The sequence below is a fragment of the Balaenoptera physalus genome (assembly GCF_965194825.1).
Source record: "Balaenoptera physalus genome assembly, chromosome: 21".
In the NCBI taxonomy this organism is placed as follows: Eukaryota; Metazoa; Chordata; class Mammalia; order Artiodactyla; family Balaenopteridae; genus Balaenoptera; species Balaenoptera physalus.
In genome coordinates this window covers 5,940,167-5,963,566 of record NC_138902.1, presented here as the reverse complement: position 1 = coordinate 5,963,566, position 23,400 = coordinate 5,940,167, and positions in this window count along the sequence as shown.

Here is a 23,400-nt window from a genome sequence, read left to right as displayed (position 1 = left end):
ATGTTAACCCGAGAAGGAGACCTGGTGGCACAAGCCTTGCTTTCCCATGTTAAATCTCTAAACATGCTTCCCTGAAGAATCCTAAATAACACTGTTTTTACCTGGCTTCTGGTCACTGTAGGCAGCCCTCTGGAAAGAAAAGGAGTTTTCTCTAAGGAAACACGGTGCTTCCATAGCATGGGTGGGAGCTCCTGCTGTCCTGCTCTAGAGCTACAGGGAAACTTGACGTGAGTGTTTGCCTCAAGCTAAGGCCTGAAAAGCCTTGCTGAAGCGAAAGCGCTTAGCAGTTTCCATTATGTCGTATTCGAAGTTCTGCTTTACTTGAATGTTTCTTCACTTACCAGACACAAGGCACCCTCGTGTAGGCACCCTTTTTCGTAGAAATACAGTGAGTACCAGCAGTCTTCTTTGCTCTTCTAAGAAACATCCAGACCTAGAAGCCTTTCCCAGTCACTCTATGTAATCAGAGTGTAGGGCAACTCGCTGCACCCTTCCTTAGGAAGCTAGGTGGACTCAGCTCTTCAACAGCTCCAGGGATTCTGTTCTCTCACGTCCTACATGCCATGGAAGCCTGCCTCATTGCCCTCTGTGGAGCTTCACTAAGGTACACAATCTGCTTCGCCTACCTCTAGGAACTCTTACCCAATGACCCCATACCTACAGGAGAAAGGAGGCTTGCATTCCTACTGGAACCAAAGCACAGTTTTTCCTTTTACACTGCAGGACTTTAGAATAGGCTTAGGCCCTATAGCATACATAGAACGTTCCAAGGATGAGGGAGTTCCATATATGCAGAACACTCTGTGAAGAAAAGTTGATTCAGCAAGGGACCAGGGTGTAGCTAGAGTCTCTTTGGACTTTTTAGATATAAGAAGGTGTCCGGGTGCATGTTCACCGGAAAAGAAGACTTGAATGCCTAAGCCTTGCGTTCCCATTTTAAATCTCTATCCACGCCAGCCTGAGATACCTAAATAACACTGTTTTGACTGGCCTCTATTCACTGTGGGCAGCCCTCTGGAAAGAAAAGGAGTTTCTCTAAGGAAACACGGTGCTTCCATAGCATGGGTGGGAGTTCCTCCTGTCATGCTCTAGAGCTACAGGGTAACTTGACGTGAGTCCTTGCCTCAAGCTAAGGCCTGAAAAGCCCTGCTGAAGCGAAAGCGCTTAGCATTTTCCATTATGTCGTATTGGAAGTTCTGCTTTACTTGAACGTTTCTTCACTCTACCAGACACTAGGCACCCTAGTGTAGGCACCCTCTTTCGTACAACTACAGTGAGTACCAGCAGTCTCCTTTACCCTTCTAAGAAACATCCAGACCTAGAAGCCTTTCCCAGTCACACTATGTATTCAGAGTTTAAGGCAACTCGCTGCACCCTTCCTTAGAAAGCTAGGTGGACTCAGCTCTTCAACAGCTCCAGGGATTCTGTTCTCTCACGACATACATGCCATTGAAGTCTGCCTCATTGCTCTCATTGGAGCTACACTAAGAAACACAATCTGCTTCGCCTTCTTCTAGGAACTCTTACCCAAGGACCCCATACCTACAGGAGAAAGGAGGCTTGCATTCCTACTGGAATCTAAGCAAAGTTTTTCCTGTTACACTGCAGGACTTTAGAATAGGTTCAGGCCCGAAGGGTTACATAGAGCATTCCAAGAATGAGGGAGTTCGATACATGCAGAAAACCCTGTGAAGAAAAGTTGATTCAGCAAGGGACCAGGGTTTGGCTAGAGTCTCTATTGACTTGTTAGAAATCAGAAGGGTTTCGGCTGCATGTTAACCCGAGAAGGAGACCTGGTGGCACAAGCCTTGCTTTCCCATGTTAAATCTCTAAACATGCTTCCCTGAAGAATCCTAAATAACACTGTTTTTACCTGGCTTCTGGTCACTGTAGGCAGCCCTCTCGAAAGAAAAGGAGTTTTCTCTAAGGAAACACGGTGCTTCCATAGCATGGGTGGGAGCTCCTGCTGTCCTGCTCTAGAGCTACAGGGAAACTTGACGTGAGTGTTTGCCTCAAGCTAAGGCCTGAAAAGCCTTGCTGAAGCGAAAGCGCTTAGCAGTTTCCATTATGTCGTATTCCAAGTTCTGCTTTACTTGAATGTTTCTTCACTTACCAGACACAAGGCACCCTCGTGTAGGCACCCTTTTTCGTAGAAATACAGTGAGTACCAGCAGTCTTCTTTGCTCTTCTAAGAAACATCCAGACCTAGAAGCCTTTCCCAGTCACTCTATGTAATCAGAGTGTAGGGCAACTCGCTGCACCCTTCCTTAGGAAGCTAGGTGGACTCAGCTCTTCAACAGCTCCAGGGATTCTGTTCTCTCACGTCCTACATGCCATGGAAGTCTGCCTCATTGCCCTCTGTGGAGCTTCACTAAGATACACAATCTGCTTCGCCTACCTCTAGGAACTCTTACCCAATGACCCCATACCTACAGGAGAAAGGAGGCTTGCATTCCTACTGGAACCAAAGCACAGTTTTTCCTTTTACACTGCAGGACTTTAGAATAGGCTTAGGCCCTATAGCATACATAGAACGTTCCAAGGATGAGGGAGTTCCATATATGCAGAACACTCTGTGAAGAAAAGGTGATTCAGCAAGGGACCAGGGTGTAGCTAGAGTCTCTTTGGACTTTTTAGATATAAGAAGGTGTCCGGGTCATGTTCACCGGAAAAGAAGACCTGAATGCCTAAGCCTTCCGTTCCCATTTTAAATCTGTATCCAGGCTGCCTTGAGATACCTAAATAACACTGTTTTTGACAGTCCTCTATTCACTGTGGGCTGCCCTCTGGAAAGAAAAGGAGTTTCTCTAAGGAAACACGGTGCTTCCATAGCATGGGTGGAGCTCGTGCTTTCCTGCTCTAGAGCTACAGGGAAACTTGACGTGAGTCTTTGCCTCAAGCTAAGGCCTGTAAAGCGCTGCTGAAGCGAAAGCGCTTAGCAGTTTCCATTATGTCGTATTGGAAGTTCTGCTTTACTTGAACGTTTCTTCACTCTACCAGACACTAGGCACCCTAGTGTAGGCACCCTCTTTCGTACAACTACAGTGAGTACCAGCAGTCTCCTTTACCCTTCTAAGAAACATCCAGACCTAGAAGCCTTTCCCAGTCACACTATGTATTCAGAGTTTAAGGCAACTCGCTGCACCCTTCCTTAGAAAGCTAGGTGGACTCAGCTCTTCAACAGCTCCAGGGATTCTGTTCTCTCACGACATACATGCCATTGAAGTCTGCCTCTTTGCTCTCATTGGAGCTACACTAAGAAACACAATCTGCTTCGCCTTCTTCTAGGAACTCTTACCCAAGGACCCCATACTTACAGGAGAAAGGAGGCTTGCATTCCTACTGGAATCTAAGCAAAGTTTTTCCTGTTACACTGCAGGACTTTAGAATAGGTTTAGGCCCGAAGGGTTACATAGAGCGTTCCAAGAATGAGGGAGTTCGATACATGCAGAAAACCCTGTGAAGAAAAGTTGATTCAGCAAGGGACCAGGGTTTGGCTAGAGTCTCTATTGACTTGTTAGAAATCAGAAGGGTTTCGGCTGCATGTTAACCCGAGAAGGAGACCTGATGGCACAAGCCTTGCTTTCCCATGTTAAATCTCTAAACATGCTTCCCTGAAGAATCCTAAATAACACTGTTTTTACCTGGCTTCTGGTCATTGTAGGCAGCCCTCTCGAAAGAAAAGGAGTTTTCTCTAAGGAAACACGGTGCTTCCATAGCATGGGTGGGAGCTCCTGCTGTCCTGCTCTAGAGCTACAGGGAAACTTGACGTGAGTGTTTGCCTCAAGCTAAGGCCTGAAAAGCCTTGCTGAAGCGAAAGCGCTTAGCAGTTTCCATTATGTCGTATTCGAAGTTCTGCTTTACTTGAATGTTTCTTCACTTACCAGACACAAGGCACCCTCGTGTAGGCACCCTATTTCGTAGAAATACAGTGAGTACCAGCAGTCTTCTTTGCTCTTCTAAGAAACATCCAGACCTAGAAGCCTTTCCCAGTCACTCTATGTAATCAGAGTGTAGGGCAACTCGCTGCACCCTTCCTTAGGAAGCTAGGTGGACTCAGCTCTTCAACAGCTCCAGGGATTCTGTTCTCTCACGTCCTACATGCCATGGAAGTCTGCCTCATTGCCCTCTGTGGAGCTTCACTAAGATACACAATCTGCTTCGCCTACCTCTAGGAACTCGTACCCAATGACCCCATACCTACAGGAGAAAGGAGGCTTGCATTCCTACTGGAACCAAAGCACAGTTTTTCCTTTTACACTGCAGGACTTTAGAATAGGCTTAGGCCCTATAGCATACATAGAACGTTCCAAGGATGAGGGAGTTCCATATATGCAGAACACTCTGTGAAGAAAAGGTGATTCAGCAAGGGACCAGGGTGTAGCTAGAGTCTCTTTGGACTTTTTAGATATAAGAAGGTGTCCGGGTGCATGTTCACCGGAAAAGAAGACTTGAATGCCTAAGCCTTGCGTTCCCATTTTAAATCTCTATCCATGCCAGCCTGAGATACCTAAATAACACTGTTTTGACTGGCCTCTATTCACTGTGGGCAGCCCTCTGGAAAGAAAAGGAGTTTCTCTAAGGAAACACGGTGCTTCCATAGCATGGGTGGGAGTTCCTCCTGTCATGCTCTAGAGCTACAGGGTAACTTGACGTGAGTCCTTGCCTCCAGCTAAGGCCTGAAAAGCCCTGCTGAAGCGAAAGCGCTTAGCATTTTCCATTATGTCGTATTGGAAGTTCTGCTTTACTTGAACGTTTCTTCACTCTACCAGACACTAGGCACCCTAGTGTAGGCACCCTTTTTCGTACAACTACAGTGAGTACCAGCAGTCTCCTTTACCCTTCTAAGAAACATCCAGACCTAGAAGCCTTTCCCAGTCACACTATGTATTCAGAGTTTAAGGCAACTCGCTGCACCCTTCCTTAGAAAGCTAGGTGGACTCAGCTCTTCAACAGCTCCAGGGATTCTGTTCTCTCACGACCTACATGCCGTTGAAGTCTGCCTCATTGCTCTCATTGGAGCTACACTAAGAAACACAATCTGCTTCGCCTTCTTCTAGGAACTCTTACCCAAGGACCCCATACCTACAGGAGAAAGGAGGCTTGCATTCCTACTGGAATCTAAGCAAAGTTTTTCCTGTTACACTGCAGGACTTTAGAATAGGTTTAGGCCCGAAGGGTTACATAGAGTGTTCCAAGAATGAGGGAGTTCGATACATGCAGAAAACCCTGTGAAGAAAAGTTGATTCAGCAAGGGACCAGGGTTTGGCTAGAGTCTCTATTGACTTGTTAGAAATCAGAAGGGTTTCGTCTGCATGTTAACCCGAGAAGGAGACCTGGTGGCACAAGCCTTGCTTTCCCATGTTAAATCTCTAAACATGCTTCCCTGAAGAATCCTAAATAACACTGTTTTTACCTGGCTTCTGGTCACTGTAGGCAGCCCTCTGGAAAGAAAAGGAGTTTTCTCTAAGGAAACACGGTGCTTCCATAGCATGGGTGGGAGCTCCTGCTGTCCTGCTCTAGAGCTACAGGGAAACTTGACGTGAGTGTTTGCCTCAAGCTAAGGCCTGAAAAGCCTTGCTGAAGCGAAAGCGCTTAGCAGTTTCCATTATGTCGTATTCCAAGTTCTGCTTTACTTGAATGTTTCTTCACTTACCAGACACAAGGCACCCTCGTGTAGGCACCCTTTTTCGTAGAAATACAGTGAGTACCAGCAGTCTTCTTTGCTCTTCTAAGAAACATCCAGACCTAGAAGCCTTTCCCAGTCACTCTATGTAATCAGAGTGTAGGGCAACTCGCTGCACCCTTCCTTAGGAAGCTAGGTGGACTCAGCTCTTCAACAGCTCCAGGGATTCTGTTCTCTCACGTCCTACATGCCATGGAAGTCTGCCTCATTGCCCTCTGTGGAGCTTCACTAAGATACACAATCTGCTTCGCCTACCTCTAGGAACTCTTACCCAATGACCCCATACCTACAGGAGAAAGGAGGCTTGCATTCCTACTGGAACCAAAGCACAGTTTTTCCTTTTACACTGCAGGACTTTAGAATAGGCTTAGGCCCTATAGCATACATAGAACGTTCCAAGGATGAGGGAGTTCCATATATGCAGAACACTCTGTGAAGAAAAGGTGATTCAGCAAGGGACCAGGGTGTAGCTAGAGTGTCTTTGGACTTTTTAGGTATAAGAAGGTGTCCGGGTGCATGTTCACCGGAAAAGAAGACTTGAATGCCTAAGCCTTGCGTTCCCATTTTAAATCTCTATCCACTCCAGCCTGAGATACCTAAATAACACTGTTTTGACTGGCCTCTATTCACTGTGGGCAGCCCTCTGGAAAGAAAAGGAGTTTCTCTAAGGAAACACGGTGCTTCCATAGCATGGGTGGAGCTCGTGCTTTCCTGCTCTAGAGCTACAGGGAAACTTGACGTGAGTCTTTGCCTCAAGCTAAGGCCTGTAAAGCGCTGCTGAAGCGAAAGCGCTTAGCAGTTTCCATTATGTCGTATTGGAAGTTCTGCTTTACTTGAACGTTTCTTCACTCTACCAGACACTAGGCACCCTAGTGTAGGCACCCTCTTTCGTACAACTACAGTGAGTACCAGCAGTCTCCTTTACCCTTCTAAGAAACATCCAGACCTAGAAGCCTTTCCCAGTCACACTATGTATTCAGAGTTTAAGGCAACTCGCTGCACCCTTCCTTAGAAAGCTAGGTGGACTCAGCTCTTCAACAGCTCCAGGGATTCTGTTCTCTCACGACATACATGCCATTGAAGTCTGCCTCTTTGCTCTCATTGGAGCTACACTAAGAAACACAATCTGCTTCGCCTTCTTCTAGGAACTCTTACCCAAGGACCCCATACTTACAGGAGAAAGGAGGCTTGCATTCCTACTGGAATCTAAGCAAAGTTTTTCCTGTTACACTGCAGGACTTTAGAATAGGTTTAGGCCCGAAGGGTTACATAGAGCGTTCCAAGAATGAGGGAGTTCGATACATGCAGAAAACCCTGTGAAGAAAAGTTGATTCAGCAAGGGACCAGGGTTTGGCTAGAGTCTCTATTGACTTGTTAGAAATCAGAAGGGTTTCGGCTGCATGTTAACCCGAGAAGGAGACCTGATGGCACAAGCCTTGCTTTCCCATGTTAAATCTCTAAACATGCTTCCCTGAAGAATCCTAAATAACACTGTTTTTACCTGGCTTCTGGTCATTGTAGGCAGCCCTCTCGAAAGAAAAGGAGTTTTCTCTAAGGAAACACGGTGCTTCCATAGCATGGGTGGGAGCTCCTGCTGTCCTGCTCTAGAGCTACAGGGAAACTTGACGTGAGTGTTTGCCTCAAGCTAAGGCCTGAAAAGCCTTGCTGAAGCGAAAGCGCTTAGCAGTTTCCATTATGTCGTATTCGAAGTTCTGCTTTACTTGAATGTTTCTTCACTTACCAGACACAAGGCACCCTCGTGTAGGCACCCTATTTCGTAGAAATACAGTGAGTACCAGCAGTCTTCTTTGCTCTTCTAAGAAACATCCAGACCTAGAAGCCTTTCCCAGTCACTCTATGTAATCAGAGTGTAGGGCAACTCGCTGCACCCTTCCTTAGGAAGCTAGGTGGACTCAGCTCTTCAACAGCTCCAGGGATTCTGTTCTCTCACGTCCTACATGCCATGGAAGTCTGCCTCATTGCCCTCTGTGGAGCTTCACTAAGATACACAATCTGCTTCGCCTACCTCTAGGAACTCGTACCCAATGACCCCATACCTACAGGAGAAAGGAGGCTTGCATTCCTACTGGAACCAAAGCACAGTTTTTCCTTTTACACTGCAGGACTTTAGAATAGGCTTAGGCCCTATAGCATACATAGAACGTTCCAAGGATGAGGGAGTTCCATATATGCAGAACACTCTGTGAAGAAAAGGTGATTCAGCAAGGGACCAGGGTGTAGCTAGAGTCTCTTTGGACTTTTTAGATATAAGAAGGTGTCCGGGTGCATGTTCACCGGAAAAGAAGACTTGAATGCCTAAGCCTTGCGTTCCCATTTTAAATCTCTATCCATGCCAGCCTGAGATACCTAAATAACACTGTTTTGACTGGCCTCTATTCACTGTGGGCAGCCCTCTGGAAAGAAAAGGAGTTTCTCTAAGGAAACACGGTGCTTCCATAGCATGGGTGGGAGTTCCTCCTGTCATGCTCTAGAGCTACAGGGTAACTTGACGTGAGTCCTTGCCTCCAGCTAAGGCCTGAAAAGCCCTGCTGAAGCGAAAGCGCTTAGCATTTTCCATTATGTCGTATTGGAAGTTCTGCTTTACTTGAACGTTTCTTCACTCTACCAGACACTAGGCACCCTAGTGTAGGCACCCTTTTTCGTACAACTACAGTGAGTACCAGCAGTCTCCTTTACCCTTCTAAGAAACATCCAGACCTAGAAGCCTTTCCCAGTCACACTATGTATTCAGAGTTTAAGGCAACTCGCTGCACCCTTCCTTAGAAAGCTAGGTGGACTCAGCTCTTCAACAGCTCCAGGGATTCTGTTCTCTCACGACCTACATGCCGTTGAAGTCTGCCTCATTGCTCTCATTGGAGCTACACTAAGAAACACAATCTGCTTCGCCTTCTTCTAGGAACTCTTACCCAAGGACCCCATACCTACAGGAGAAAGGAGGCTTGCATTCCTACTGGAATCTAAGCAAAGTTTTTCCTGTTACACTGCAGGACTTTAGAATAGGTTTAGGCCCGAAGGGTTACATAGAGTGTTCCAAGAATGAGGGAGTTCGATACATGCAGAAAACCCTGTGAAGAAAAGTTGATTCAGCAAGGGACCAGGGTTTGGCTAGAGTCTCTATTGACTTGTTAGAAATCAGAAGGGTTTCGTCTGCATGTTAACCCGAGAAGGAGACCTGGTGGCACAAGCCTTGCTTTCCCATGTTAAATCTCTAAACATGCTTCCCTGAAGAATCCTAAATAACACTGTTTTTACCTGGCTTCTGGTCACTGTAGGCAGCCCTCTGGAAAGAAAAGGAGTTTTCTCTAAGGAAACACGGTGCTTCCATAGCATGGGTGGGAGCTCCTGCTGTCCTGCTCTAGAGCTACAGGGAAACTTGACGTGAGTGTTTGCCTCAAGCTAAGGCCTGAAAAGCCTTGCTGAAGCGAAAGCGCTTAGCAGTTTCCATTATGTCGTATTCCAAGTTCTGCTTTACTTGAATGTTTCTTCACTTACCAGACACAAGGCACCCTCGTGTAGGCACCCTTTTTCGTAGAAATACAGTGAGTACCAGCAGTCTTCTTTGCTCTTCTAAGAAACATCCAGACCTAGAAGCCTTTCCCAGTCACTCTATGTAATCAGAGTGTAGGGCAACTCGCTGCACCCTTCCTTAGGAAGCTAGGTGGACTCAGCTCTTCAACAGCTCCAGGGATTCTGTTCTCTCACGTCCTACATGCCATGGAAGTCTGCCTCATTGCCCTCTGTGGAGCTTCACTAAGATACACAATCTGCTTCGCCTACCTCTAGGAACTCTTACCCAATGACCCCATACCTACAGGAGAAAGGAGGCTTGCATTCCTACTGGAACCAAAGCACAGTTTTTCCTTTTACACTGCAGGACTTTAGAATAGGCTTAGGCCCTATAGCATACATAGAACGTTCCAAGGATGAGGGAGTTCCATATATGCAGAACACTCTGTGAAGAAAAGGTGATTCAGCAAGGGACCAGGGTGTAGCTAGAGTGTCTTTGGACTTTTTAGGTATAAGAAGGTGTCCGGGTGCATGTTCACCGGAAAAGAAGACTTGAATGCCTAAGCCTTGCGTTCCCATTTTAAATCTCTATCCACTCCAGCCTGAGATACCTAAATAACACTGTTTTGACTGGCCTCTATTCACTGTGGGCAGCCCTCTGGAAAGAAAAGGAGTTTCTCTAAGGAAACACGGTGCTTCCATAGCATGGGTGGAGCTCGTGCTTTCCTGCTCTAGAGCTACAGGGAAACTTGACGTGAGTCTTTGCCTCAAGCTAAGGCCTGTAAAGCGCTGCTGAAGCGAAAGCGCTTAGCAGTTTCCATTATGTCGTATTGGAAGTTCTGCTTTACTTGAACGTTTCTTCACTCTACCAGACACTAGGCACCCTAGTGTAGGCACCCTCTTTCGTACAACTACAGTGAGTACCAGCAGTCTCCTTTACCCTTCTAAGAAACATCCAGACCTAGAAGCCTTTCCCAGTCACACTATGTATTCAGAGTTTAAGGCAACTCGCTGCACCCTTCCTTAGAAAGCTAGGTGGACTCAGCTCTTCAACAGCTCCAGGGATTCTGTTCTCTCACGACATACATGCCATTGAAGTCTGCCTCTTTGCTCTCATTGGAGCTACACTAAGAAACACAATCTGCTTCGCCTTCTTCTAGGAACTCTTACCCAAGGACCCCATACTTACAGGAGAAAGGAGGCTTGCATTCCTACTGGAATCTAAGCAAAGTTTTTCCTGTTACACTGCAGGACTTTAGAATAGGTTTAGGCCCGAAGGGTTACATAGAGCGTTCCAAGAATGAGGGAGTTCGATACATGCAGAAAACCCTGTGAAGAAAAGTTGATTCAGCAAGGGACCAGGGTTTGGCTAGAGTCTCTATTGACTTGTTAGAAATCAGAAGGGTTTCGGCTGCATGTTAACCCGAGAAGGAGACCTGATGGCACAAGCCTTGCTTTCCCATGTTAAATCTCTAAACATGCTTCCCTGAAGAATCCTAAATAACACTGTTTTTACCTGGCTTCTGGTCATTGTAGGCAGCCCTCTCGAAAGAAAAGGAGTTTTCTCTAAGGAAACACGGTGCTTCCATAGCATGGGTGGGAGCTCCTGCTGTCCTGCTCTAGAGCTACAGGGAAACTTGACGTGAGTGTTTGCCTCAAGCTAAGGCCTGAAAAGCCTTGCTGAAGCGAAAGCGCTTAGCAGTTTCCATTATGTCGTATTCGAAGTTCTGCTTTACTTGAATGTTTCTTCACTTACCAGACACAAGGCACCCTCGTGTAGGCACCCTATTTCGTAGAAATACAGTGAGTACCAGCAGTCTTCTTTGCTCTTCTAAGAAACATCCAGACCTAGAAGCCTTTCCCAGTCACTCTATGTAATCAGAGTGTAGGGCAACTCGCTGCACCCTTCCTTAGGAAGCTAGGTGGACTCAGCTCTTCAACAGCTCCAGGGATTCTGTTCTCTCACGTCCTACATGCCATGGAAGTCTGCCTCATTGCCCTCTGTGGAGCTTCACTAAGATACACAATCTGCTTCGCCTACCTCTAGGAACTCGTACCCAATGACCCCATACCTACAGGAGAAAGGAGGCTTGCATTCCTACTGGAACCAAAGCACAGTTTTTCCTTTTACACTGCAGGACTTTAGAATAGGCTTAGGCCCTATAGCATACATAGAACGTTCCAAGGATGAGGGAGTTCCATATATGCAGAACACTCTGTGAAGAAAAGGTGATTCAGCAAGGGACCAGGGTGTAGCTAGAGTCTCTTTGGACTTTTTAGATATAAGAAGGTGTCCGGGTGCATGTTCACCGGAAAAGAAGACTTGAATGCCTAAGCCTTGCGTTCCCATTTTAAATCTCTATCCATGCCAGCCTGAGATACCTAAATAACACTGTTTTGACTGGCCTCTATTCACTGTGGGCAGCCCTCTGGAAAGAAAAGGAGTTTCTCTAAGGAAACACGGTGCTTCCATAGCATGGGTGGGAGTTCCTCCTGTCATGCTCTAGAGCTACAGGGTAACTTGACGTGAGTCCTTGCCTCCAGCTAAGGCCTGAAAAGCCCTGCTGAAGCGAAAGCGCTTAGCATTTTCCATTATGTCGTATTGGAAGTTCTGCTTTACTTGAACGTTTCTTCACTCTACCAGACACTAGGCACCCTAGTGTAGGCACCCTTTTTCGTACAACTACAGTGAGTACCAGCAGTCTCCTTTACCCTTCTAAGAAACATCCAGACCTAGAAGCCTTTCCCAGTCACACTATGTATTCAGAGTTTAAGGCAACTCGCTGCACCCTTCCTTAGAAAGCTAGGTGGACTCAGCTCTTCAACAGCTCCAGGGATTCTGTTCTCTCACGACCTACATGCCATTGAAGTCTGCCTCATTGCTCTCATTGGAGCTACACTAAGAAACACAATCTGCTTCGCCTTCTTCTAGGAACTCTTACCCAAGGACCCCATACCTACAGGAGAAAGGAGGCTTGCATTCCTACTGGAATCTAAGCAAAGTTTTTCCTGTTACACTGCAGGACTTTAGAATAGGTTCAGGCCCGAAGGGTTACATAGAGCGTTCCAAGAATGAGGGAGTTCGATACATGCAGAAAACCCTGTGAAGAAAAGTTGATTCAGCAAGGGACCAGGGTTTGGCTAGAGTCTCTATTGACTTGTTAGAAATCAGAAGGGTTTCGGCTGCATGTTAACCCGAGAAGGAGACCTGGTGGCACAAGCCTTGCTTTCCCATGTTAAATCTCTAAACATGCTTCCCTGAAGAATCCTAAATAACACTGTTTTTACCTGGCTTCTGGTCACTGTAGGCAGCCCTCTCGAAAGAAAAGGAGTTTTCTCTAAGGAAACACGGTGCTTCCATAGCATGGGTGGGAGCTCCTGCTGTCCTGCTCTAGAGCTACAGGGAAACTTGACGTGAGTGTTTGCCTCAAGCTAAGGCCTGAAAAGCCTTGCTGAAGCGAAAGCGCTTAGCAGTTTCCATTATGTCGTATTCGAAGTTCTGCTTTACTTGAATGTTTCTTCACTTACCAGACACAAGGCACCCTCGTGTAGGCACCCTTTTTCGTAGAAATACAGTGAGTACCAGCAGTCTTCTTTGCTCTTCTAAGAAACATCCAGACCTAGAAGCCTTTCCCAGTCACTCTATGTAATCAGAGTGTAGGGCAACTCGCTGCACCCTTCCTTAGGAAGCTAGGTGGACTCAGCTCTTCAACAGCTCCAGGGATTCTGTTCTCTCACGTCCTACATGCCATGGAAGTCTGCCTCATTGCCCTCTGTGGAGCTTCACTAAGATACACAATCTGCTTCGCCTACCTCTAGGAACTCTTACCCAATGACCCCATACCTACAGGAGAAAGGAGGCTTGCATTCCTACTGGAACCAAAGCACAGTTTTTCCTTTTACACTGCAGGACTTTAGAATAGGCTTAGGCCCTATAGCATACATAGAACGTTCCAAGGATGAGGGAGTTCCATATATGCAGAACACTCTGTGAAGAAAAGGTGATTCAGCAAGGGACCAGGGTGTAGCTAGAGTCTCTTTGGACTTTTTAGATATAAGAAGGTGTCCGGGTCATGTTCACCGGAAAAGAAGACCTGAATGCCTAAGCCTTCCGTTCCCATTTTAAATCTGTATCCAGGCTGCCTTGAGATACCTAAATAACACTGTTTTTGACAGTCCTCTATTCACTGTGGGCTGCCCTCTGGAAAGAAAAGGAGTTTCTCTAAGGAAACACGGTGCTTCCATAGCATGGGTGGAGCTCGTGCTTTCCTGCTCTAGAGCTACAGGGAAACTTGACGTGAGTCTTTGCCTCAAGCTAAGGCCTGTAAAGCGCTGCTGAAGCGAAAGCGCTTAGCAGTTTCCATTATGTCGTATTGGAAGTTCTGCTTTACTTGAACGTTTCTTCACTCTACCAGACACTAGGCACCCTAGTGTAGGCACCCTCTTTCGTACAACTACAGTGAGTACCAGCAGTCTCCTTTACCCTTCTAAGAAACATCCAGACCTAGAAGCCTTTCCCAGTCACACTATGTATTCAGAGTTTAAGGCAACTCGCTGCACCCTTCCTTAGAAAGCTAGGTGGACTCAGCTCTTCAACAGCTCCAGGGATTCTGTTCTCTCACGACATACATGCCATTGAAGTCTGCCTCTTTGCTCTCATTGGAGCTACACTAAGAAACACAATCTGCTTCGCCTTCTTCTAGGAACTCTTACCCAAGGACCCCATACTTACAGGAGAAAGGAGGCTTGCATTCCTACTGGAATCTAAGCAAAGTTTTTCCTGTTACACTGCAGGACTTTAGAATAGGTTTAGGCCCGAAGGGTTACATAGAGCGTTCCAAGAATGAGGGAGTTCGATACATGCAGAAAACCCTGTGAAGAAAAGTTGATTCAGCAAGGGACCAGGGTTTGGCTAGAGTCTCTATTGACTTGTTAGAAATCAGAAGGGTTTCGGCTGCATGTTAACCCGAGAAGGAGACCTGATGGCACAAGCCTTGCTTTCCCATGTTAAATCTCTAAACATGCTTCCCTGAAGAATCCTAAATAACACTGTTTTTACCTGGCTTCTGGTCATTGTAGGCAGCCCTCTCGAAAGAAAAGGAGTTTTCTCTAAGGAAACACGGTGCTTCCATAGCATGGGTGGGAGCTCCTGCTGTCCTGCTCTAGAGCTACAGGGAAACTTGACGTGAGTGTTTGCCTCAAGCTAAGGCCTGAAAAGCCTTGCTGAAGCGAAAGCGCTTAGCAGTTTCCATTATGTCGTATTCGAAGTTCTGCTTTACTTGAATGTTTCTTCACTTACCAGACACAAGGCACCCTCGTGTAGGCACCCTATTTCGTAGAAATACAGTGAGTACCAGCAGTCTTCTTTGCTCTTCTAAGAAACATCCAGACCTAGAAGCCTTTCCCAGTCACTCTATGTAATCAGAGTGTAGGGCAACTCGCTGCACCCTTCCTTAGGAAGCTAGGTGGACTCAGCTCTTCAACAGCTCCAGGGATTCTGTTCTCTCACGTCCTACATGCCATGGAAGTCTGCCTCATTGCCCTCTGTGGAGCTTCACTAAGATACACAATCTGCTTCGCCTACCTCTAGGAACTCGTACCCAATGACCCCATACCTACAGGAGAAAGGAGGCTTGCATTCCTACTGGAACCAAAGCACAGTTTTTCCTTTTACACTGCAGGACTTTAGAATAGGCTTAGGCCCTATAGCATACATAGAACGTTCCAAGGATGAGGGAGTTCCATATATGCAGAACACTCTGTGAAGAAAAGGTGATTCAGCAAGGGACCAGGGTGTAGCTAGAGTCTCTTTGGACTTTTTAGATATAAGAAGGTGTCCGGGTGCATGTTCACCGGAAAAGAAGACTTGAATGCCTAAGCCTTGCGTTCCCATTTTAAATCTCTATCCATGCCAGCCTGAGATACCTAAATAACACTGTTTTGACTGGCCTCTATTCACTGTGGGCAGCCCGCTGGAAAGAAAAGGAGTTTCTCTAAGGAAACACGGTGCTTCCATAGCATGGGTGGGAGTTCCTCCTGTCATGCTCTAGAGCTACAGGGTAACTTGACGTGAGTCCTTGCCTCCAGCTAAGGCCTGAAAAGCCCTGCTGAAGCGAAAGCGCTTAGCATTTTCCATTATGTCGTATTGGAAGTTCTGCTTTACTTGAACGTTTCTTCACTCTACCAGACACTAGGCACCCTAGTGTAGGCACCCTTTTTCGTACAACTACAGTGAGTACCAGCAGTCTCCTTTACCCTTCTAAGAAACATCCAGACCTAGAAGCCTTTCCCAGTCACACTATGTATTCAGAGTTTAAGGCAACTCGCTGCACCCTTCCTTAGAAAGCTAGGTGGACTCAGCTCTTCAACAGCTCCAGGGATTCTGTTCTCTCACGACCTACATGCCATTGAAGTCTGCCTCATTGCTCTCATTGGAGCTACACTAAGAAACACAATCTGCTTCGCCTTCTTCTAGGAACTCTTACCCAAGGACCCCATACCTACAGGAGAAAGGAGGCTTGCATTCCTACTGGAATCTAAGCAAAGTTTTTCCTGTTACACTGCAGGACTTTAGAATAGGTTCAGGCCCGAAGGGTTACATAGAGCGTTCCAAGAATGAGGGAGTTCGATACATGCAGAAAACCCTGTGAAGAAAAGTTGATTCAGCAAGGGACCAGGGTTTGGCTAGAGTCTCTATTGACTTGTTAGAAATCAGAAGGGTTTCGGCTGCATGTTAACCCGAGAAGGAGACCTGGTGGCACAAGCCTTGCTTTCCCATGTTAAATCTCTAAACATGCTTCCCTGAAGAATCCTAAATAACACTGTTTTTACCTGGCTTCTGGTCACTGTAGGCAGCCCTCTCGAAAGAAAAGGAGTTTTCTCTAAGGAAACACGGTGCTTCCATAGCATGGGTGGGAGCTCCTGCTGTCCTGCTCTAGAGCTACAGGGAAACTTGACGTGAGTGTTTGCCTCAAGCTAAGGCCTGAAAAGCCTTGCTGAAGCGAAAGCGCTTAGCAGTTTCCATTATGTCGTATTCGAAGTTCTGCTTTACTTGAATGTTTCTTCACTTACCAGACACAAGGCACCCTCGTGTAGGCACCCTTTTTCGTAGAAATACAGTGAGTACCAGCAGTCTTCTTTGCTCTTCTAAGAAACATCCAGACCTAGAAGCCTTTCCCAGTCACTCTATGTAATCAGAGTGTAGGGCAACTCGCTGCACCCTTCCTTAGGAAGCTAGGTGGACTCAGCTCTTCAACAGCTCCAGGGATTCTGTTCTCTCACGTCCTACATGCCATGGAAGTCTGCCTCATTGCCCTCTGTGGAGCTTCACTAAGATACACAATCTGCTTCGCCTACCTCTAGGAACTCTTACCCAATGACCCCATACCTACAGGAGAAAGGAGGCTTGCATTCCTACTGGAACCAAAGCACAGTTTTTCCTTTTACACTGCAGGACTTTAGAATAGGCTTAGGCCCTATAGCATACATAGAACGTTCCAAGGATGAGGGAGTTCCATATATGCAGAACACTCTGTGAAGAAAAGGTGATTCAGCAAGGGACCAGGGTGTAGCTAGAGTCTCTTTGGACTTTTTAGATATAAGAAGGTGTCCGGGTCATGTTCACCGGAAAAGAAGACCTGAATGCCTAAGCCTTCCGTTCCCATTTTAAATCTGTATCCAGGCTGCCTTGAGATACCTAAATAACACTGTTTTTGACAGTCCTCTATTCACTGTGGGCTGCCCTCTGGAAAGAAAAGGAGTTTCTCTAAGGAAACACGGTGCTTCCATAGCATGGGTGGAGCTCGTGCTTTCCTGCTCTAGAGCTACAGGGAAACTTGACGTGAGTCTTTGCCTCAAGCTAAGGCCTGTAAAGCGCTGCTGAAGCGAAAGCGCTTAGCAGTTTCCATTATGTCGTATTGGAAGTTCTGCTTTACTTGAACGTTTCTTCACTCTACCAGACACTAGGCACCCTAGTGTAGGCACCCTCTTTCGTACAACTACAGTGAGTACCAGCAGTCTCCTTTACCCTTCTAAGAAACATCCAGACCTAGAAGCCTTTCCCAGTCACACTATGTATTCAGAGTTTAAGGCAACTCGCTGCACCCTTCCTTAGAAAGCTAGGTGGACTCAGCTCTTCAACAGCTCCAGGGATTCTGTTCTCTCACGACATACATGCCATTGAAGTCTGCCTCTTTGCTCTCATTGGAGCTACACTAAGAAACACAATCTGCTTCGCCTTCTTCTAGGAACTCTTACCCAAGGACCCCATACTTACAGGAGAAAGGAGGCTTGCATTCCTACTGGAATCTAAGCAAAGTTTTTCCTGTTACACTGCAGGACTTTAGAATAGGTTTAGGCCCGAAGGGTTACATAGAGCGTTCCAAGAATGAGGGAGTTCGATACATGCAGAAAACCCTGTGAAGAAAAGTTGATTCAGCAAGGGACCAGGGTTTGGCTAGAGTCTCTATTGACTTGTTAGAAATCAGAAGGGTTTCGGCTGCATGTTAACCCGAGAAGGAGACCTGATGGCACAAGCCTTGCTTTCCCATGTTAAATCTCTAAACATGCTTCCCTGAAGAATCCTAAATAACACTGTTTTTACCTGGCTTCTGGTCATTGTAGGCAGCCCTCTCGAAAGAAAAGGAGTTTTCTCTAAGGAAACACGGTGCTTCCATAGCATGGGTGGGAGCTCCTGCTGTCCTGCTCTAGAGCTACAGGGAAACTTGACGTGAGTGTTTGCCTCAAGCTAAGGCCTGAAAAGCCTTGCTGAAGCGAAAGCGCTTAGCAGTTTCCATTATGTCGTATTCGAAGTTCTGCTTTACTTGAATGTTTCTTCACTTACCAGACACAAGGCACCCTCGTGTAGGCACCCTATTTCGTAGAAATACAGTGAGTACCAGCAGTCTTCTTTGCTCTTCTAAGAAACATCCAGACCTAGAAGCCTTTCCCAGTCACTCTATGTAATCAGAGTGTAGGGCAACTCGCTGCACCCTTCCTTAGGAAGCTAGGTGGACTCAGCTCTTCAACAGCTCCAGGGATTCTGTTCTCTCACGTCCTACATGCCATGGAAGTCTGCCTCATTGCCCTCTGTGGAGCTTCACTAAGATACACAATCTGCTTCGCCTACCTCTAGGAACTCGTACCCAATGACCCCATACCTACAGGAGAAAGGAGGCTTGCATTCCTACTGGAACCAAAGCACAGTTTTTCCTTTTACACTGCAGGACTTTAGAATAGGCTTAGGCCCTATAGCATACATAGAACGTTCCAAGGATGAGGGAGTTCCATATATGCAGAACACTCTGTGAAGAAAAGGTGATTCAGCAAGGGACCAGGGTGTAGCTAGAGTCTCTTTGGACTTTTTAGATATAAGAAGGTGTCCGGGTGCATGTTCACCGGAAAAGAAGACTTGAATGCCTAAGCCTTGCGTTCCCATTTTAAATCTCTATCCATGCCAGCCTGAGATACCTAAATAACACTGTTTTGACTGGCCTCTATTCACTGTGGGCAGCCCTCTGGAAAGAAAAGGAGTTTCTCTAAGGAAACACGGTGCTTCCATAGCATGGGTGGGAGTTCCTCCTGTCATGCTCTAGAGCTACAGGGTAACTTGACGTGAGTCCTTGCCTCCAGCTAAGGCCTGAAAAGCCCTGCTGAAGCGAAAGCGCTTAGCATTTTCCATTATGTCGTATTGGAAGTTCTGCTTTACTTGAACGTTTCTTCACTCTACCAGACACTAGGCACCCTAGTGTAGGCACCCTTTTTCGTACAACTACAGTGAGTACCAGCAGTCTCCTTTACCCTTCTAAGAAACATCCAGACCTAGAAGCCTTTCCCAGTCACACTATGTATTCAGAGTTTAAGGCAACTCGCTGCACCCTTCCTTAGAAAGCTAGGTGGACTCAGCTCTTCAACAGCTCCAGGGATTCTGTTCTCTCACGACCTACATGCCATTGAAGTCTGCCTCATTGCTCTCATTGGAGCTACACTAAGAAACACAATCTGCTTCGCCTTCTTCTAGGAACTCTTACCCAAGGACCCCATACCTACAGGAGAAAGGAGGCTTGCATTCCTACTGGAATCTAAGCAAAGTTTTTCCTGTTACACTGCAGGACTTTAGAATAGGTTCAGGCCCGAAGGGTTACATAGAGCGTTCCAAGAATGAGGGAGTTCGATACATGCAGAAAACCCTGTGAAGAAAAGTTGATTCAGCAAGGGACCAGGGTTTGGCTAGAGTCTCTATTGACTTGTTAGAAATCAGAAGGGTTTCGGCTGCATGTTAACCCGAGAAGGAGACCTGGTGGCACAAGCCTTGCTTTCCCATGTTAAATCTCTAAACATGCTTCCCTGAAGAATCCTAAATAACACTGTTTTTACCTGGCTTCTGGTCACTGTAGGCAGCCCTCTCGAAAGAAAAGGAGTTTTCTCTAAGGAAACACGGTGCTTCCATAGCATGGGTGGGAGCTCCTGCTGTCCTGCTCTAGAGCTACAGGGAAACTTGACGTGAGTGTTTGCCTCAAGCTAAGGCCTGAAAAGCCTTGCTGAAGCGAAAGCGCTTAGCAGTTTCCATTATGTCGTATTCGAAGTTCTGCTTTACTTGAATGTTTCTTCACTTACCAGACACAAGGCACCCTCGTGTAGGCACCCTTTTTCGTAGAAATACAGTGAGTACCAGCAGTCTTCTTTGCTCTTCTAAGAAACATCCAGACCTAGAAGCCTTTCCCAGTCACTCTATGTAATCAGAGTGTAGGGCAACTCGCTGCACCCTTCCTTAGGAAGCTAGGTGGACTCAGCTCTTCAACAGCTCCAGGGATTCTGTTCTCTCACGTCCTACATGCCATGGAAGTCTGCCTCATTGCCCTCTGTGGAGCTTCACTAAGATACACAATCTGCTTCGCCTACCTCTAGGAACTCTTACCCAATGACCCCATACCTACAGGAGAAAGGAGGCTTGCATTCCTACTGGAACCAAAGCACAGTTTTTCCTTTTACACTGCAGGACTTTAGAATAGGCTTAGGCCCTATAGCATACATAGAACGTTCCAAGGATGAGGGAGTTCCATATATGCAGAACACTCTGTGAAGAAAAGGTGATTCAGCAAGGGACCAGGGTGTAGCTAGAGTCTCTTTGGACTTTTTAGATATAAGAAGGTGTCCGGGTCATGTTCACCGGAAAAGAAGACCTGAATGCCTAAGCCTTCCGTTCCCATTTTAAATCTGTATCCAGGCTGCCTTGAGATACCTAAATAACACTGTTTTTGACAGTCCTCTATTCACTGTGGGCTGCCCTCTGGAAAGAAAAGGAGTTTCTCTAAGGAAACACGGTGCTTCCATAGCATGGGTGGAGCTCGTGCTTTCCTGCTCTAGAGCTACAGGGAAACTTGACGTGAGTCTTTGCCTCAAGCTAAGGCCTGTAAAGCGCTGCTGAAGCGAAAGCGCTTAGCAGTTTCCATTATGTCGTATTGGAAGTTCTGCTTTACTTGAACGTTTCTTCACTCTACCAGACACTAGGCACCCTAGTGTAGGCACCCTCTTTCGTACAACTACAGTGAGTACCAGCAGTCTCCTTTACCCTTCTAAGAAACATCCAGACCTAGAAGCCTTTCCCAGTCACACTATGTATTCAGAGTTTAAGGCAACTCGCTGCACCCTTCCTTAGAAAGCTAGGTGGACTCAGCTCTTCAACAGCTCCAGGGATTCTGTTCTCTCACGACATACATGCCATTGAAGTCTGCCTCATTGCTCTCATTGGAGCTACACTAAGAAACACAATCTGCTTCGCCTTCTTCTAGGAACTCTTACCCAAGGACCCCATACCTACAGGAGAAAGGAGGCTTGCATTCCTACTGGAATCTAAGCAAAGTTTTTCCTGTTACACTGCAGGACTTTAGAATAGGTTCAGGCCCGAAGGGTTACATAGAGCGTTCCAAGAATGAGGGAGTTCGATACATGCAGAAAACCCTGTGAAGAAAAGTTGATTCAGCAAGGGACCAGGGTTTGGCTAGAGTCTCTATTGACTTGTTAGAAATCAGAAGGGTTTCGGCTGCATGTTAACCCGAGAAGGAGACCTGGTGGCACAAGCCTTGCTTTCCCATGTTAAATCTCTAAACATGCTTCCCTGAAGAATCCTAAATAACACTGTTTTTACCTGGCTTCTGGTCACTGTAGGCAGCCCTCTGGAAAGAAAAGGAGTTTTCTCTAAGGAAACACGGTGCTTCCATAGCATGGGTGGGAGCTCCTGCTGTCCTGCTCTAGAGCTACAGGGAAACTTGACGTGAGTGTTTGCCTCAAGCTAAGGCCTGAAAAGCCTTGCTGAAGCGAAAGCGCTTAGCAGTTTCCATTATGTCGTATTCGAAGTTCTGCTTTACTTGAATGTTTCTTCACTTACCAGACACAAGGCACCCTCGTGTAGGCACCCTTTTTCATAGAAATACAGTGAGTACCAGCAGTCTTCTTTGCTCTTCTAAGAAACATCCAGACCTAGAAGCCTTTCCCAGTCACTCTATGTAATCAGAGTGTAGGGCAACTCGCTGCACCCTTCCTTAGGAAGCTACGTGGACTCAGCTCTTCAACAGCTCCAGGGATTCTGTTCTCTCACGTCCTACATGCCATGGAAGTCTGCCTCATTGCCCTCTGTGGAGCTTCACTAAGATACACAATCTGCTTCGCCTACCTCTAGGAACTCTTACCCAATGACCCCATACCTACAGGAGAAAGGAGGCTTGCATTCCTACTGGAACCAAAGCACAGTTTTTCCTTTTACACTGCAGGACTTTAGAATAGGCTTAGGCCCTATAGCATACATAGAACGTTCCAAGGATGAGGGAGTTCCATATATGCAGAACACTCTGTGAAGAAAAGGTGATTCAGCAAGGGACCAGGGTGTAGCTAGAGTCTCTTTGGACTTTTTAGATATAAGAAGGTGTCCGGGTGCATGTTCACCGGAAAAGAAGACTTGAATGCCTAAGCCTTGCGTTCCCATTTTAAATCTCTATCCACGCCAGCCTGAGATACCTAAATAACACTGTTTTGACTGGCCTCTATTCACTGTGGGCAGCCCTCTGGAAAGAAAAGGAGTTTCTCTAAGGAAACACGGTGCTTCCATAGCATGGGTGGAGCTCGTGCTTTCCTGCTCTAGAGCTACAGGGAAACTTGACGTGAGTCTTTGCCTCAAGCTAAGGCCTGTAAAGCGCTGCTGAAGCGAAAGCGCTTAGCAGTTTCCATTATGTCGTATTGGAAGTTCTGCTTTACTTGAACGTTTCTTCACTCTACCAGACACTAGGCACCCTAGTGTAGGCACCCTCTTTCGTACAACTACAGTGAGTACCAGCAGTCTCCTTTACCCTTCTAAGAAACATCCAGACCTAGAAGCCTTTCCCAGTCACACTATGTATTCAGAGTTTAAGGCAACTCGCTGCACTCTTCCTTAGAAAGCTAGGTGGACTCAGCTCTTCAACAGCTCCAGGGATTCTGTTCTCTCACGACATACATGCCATTGAAGTCTGCCTCTTTGTTCTCATTGGAGCTACACTAAGAAACACAATCTGCTTCGCCTTCTTCTAGGAACTCTTACCTAAGGACCCCATACTTACAGGAGAAAGGAGGCTTGCATTCCTACTGGAATCTAAGCAAAGTTTTTCCTGTTACACTGCAGGACTTTAGAATAGGTTTAGGCCCGAAGGGTTACATAGAGCGTTCCAAGAATGAGGGAGTTCGATACATGCAGAAAACCCTGTGAAGAAAAGTTGATTCAGCAAGGGACCAGGGTTTGGCTAGAGTCTCTATTGACTTGTTAGAAATCAGAAGGGTTTCGGCTGCATGTTAACCCGAGAAGGAGACCTGATGGCACAAGCCTTGCTTTCCCATGTTAAATCTCTAAACATGCTTCCCTGAAGAATCCTAAATAACACTGTTTTTACCTGGCTTCTGGTCATTGTAGGCAGCCCTCTCGAAAGAAAAGGAGTTTTCTCTAAGGAAACACGGTGCTTCCATAGCATGGGTGGGAGCTCCTGCTGTCCTGCTCTAGAGCTACAGGGAAACTTGACGTGAGTGTTTGCCTCAAGCTAAGGCCTGAAAAGCCTTGCTGAAGCGAAAGCGCTTAGCAGTTTCCATTATGTCGTATTCGAAGTTCTGCTTTACTTGAATGTTTCTTCACTTACCAGACACAAGGCACCCTCGTGTAGGCACCC